Source organism: Nuphar pumila, chromosome 7 (assembly GCF_984573655.1).
Source record: "Nuphar pumila chromosome 7, dmNupPumi1.hap1.1, whole genome shotgun sequence".
In the NCBI taxonomy this organism is placed as follows: domain Eukaryota; kingdom Viridiplantae; phylum Streptophyta; class Magnoliopsida; order Nymphaeales; family Nymphaeaceae; genus Nuphar; species Nuphar pumila.
Genome location: NC_143255.1, coordinates 52,056,753 through 52,058,638, shown reverse-complemented (window position 1 = coordinate 52,058,638; position 1,886 = coordinate 52,056,753).

The window sequence follows — 1,886 nt, the reverse complement described above, 5'->3', positions numbered from 1 at the left end:
TCCTTCTAACCGACCTCAGTTGACTAAGTTAACCCTAATCAAGCTTTAGTCCAACACTTGAGTCTAGTCAAGACCACACCTAGGTCGAGTCAACCTTAGTCCACCTATTGAAACCTACCCTAACCGAGTTAACCTAGTTGACTTAGTTAGGTGTGCCTTGTGTCCAAGTCAACTTGAACCCTAGCCCAAGTCAAACACGACTCGAGTCTAGTCAAAGACCTAGATCTAACTCAAGTCGAACCTTAGTCTAAACCTAGTGAGTCAACCGAGATTACCTTATCCCATTCAAGCCTAGTCAAACCTAAGTTAGGTCAAACTTAGTTGAGTCTAAGTCAACCCGAACCTAGTTGACTAAGTCCACCCTAGGTCTAATCCAAGACCAAGATCTAACTCGAGTCAAGCTTGATTCGAGCCTATCCCAACCTACCTAACTCAAACCGAGCTTAGTTGATGAAGTCAACCCTAAACCGAGTTCAACCTAGTCTTAATAAGCCTAAGTCCAAGACCAAGACCTAACCCGAGTCACGTTTTAGTCTAACCCAGGGTGAGTCCAAACCGAGCCTAGTTTGAGTCAACTCTAGTCTAAGTCAAACCTAACCTAGGTTAAACCAAGTTGAGTCAACCTAAACCAAGTTAACCCAACCCTATCCAAGTCAAACCTAGTCTACCTAAGTCAACCGAACCTAGTTGACTAAGTCAACTCAAAACCAAACCCAATTAGTTAGGCCAAACCTAATCCAAGTCCATACTTGTCCAAGTCGAGTCAAACATAGCTCGAGCCTATCTAATCCAAACCGAGTTCTCCCAAACCAACCCGAACCTATCCAAGTCAAACTGAGCCTAGTCGAGTCAACCGAGTGAACCCTAACCATAGCCTTCGTTCTTTAGTGAATTAATTTCATTTAGTATTATTTATGTTGATTTTTATACTAATTAGTTTATTTATCTAAGTTAGTTTTAGTGTATAAGTGTGTGTACGGATATCGTATTTGTTTCGTATGTGTGAAATGTGTTTGTGATTGTTTGAATTGGTAATTAGATATTGTTTAACTTAGTAGTCGGATTGCATTTTATTGTTTAGCATAGTTGCATTTGCCTTGTTAGTTAACGTAGTTCTAGTCATAATTTGCTTATCGTGTTTTGTTGGTCGTGCATTTAGCGTATTCGTAATAGTCATCTGCATATACACTGGTATACAGTGTCATTTAGATTGCATTAGGTTTTCTTTTTCTTTTAGAGTGTTAAAATAGATTCATAAAGTGAATAGTACACTTAAATAAAAACCAGATTTTTGCCCTGTCGCACTAGCATTATTTTCTGTGCAAAAATTCTGTGTTTTACAAAAAAAATTCTTCTATTCACTTTATTGAAGTTTTATTTAACTGTAGACCAAATTTCAGCTCATTCGGAGTTGATTTGGTCTGATTTTTAAGCGTTTTGCGAAAACCGCTTTTTCTGGATTTCAAATTACAGGACTGTCGATATCCTGATTTTTCCCAGATTTGAAACGCTTATATCTGGAGTTCCAGATACGTTTTTTCAATTCTATAAAAACTGTCAGTTTGTTTAATCTGTCAGTTGCAGAACAGAACAAATTTCGGGAAAATCGGACCTCGTTTGCCCTGTTAAACATGGGTTTTTCGATAACCTGTCAGAATGCTATTTTACACTAGTTAGGGGCAGTTTCGTAATTTTCTTAGTTTCGGCAATTTAGACTTGTTTTCAGTAGTTTCTGCATTTTAGGAGTTGCATAATCATCATACAGCATTAGTAGAATTAATTTAGTTAATTTTAGAATTAATTTAGTATTTTATATAAGTTTTGTTTGATAAGTAGCATTTGTTTTATTATTTTTGTAAAATTAGAACTAGTTTTAGTTATTGTTT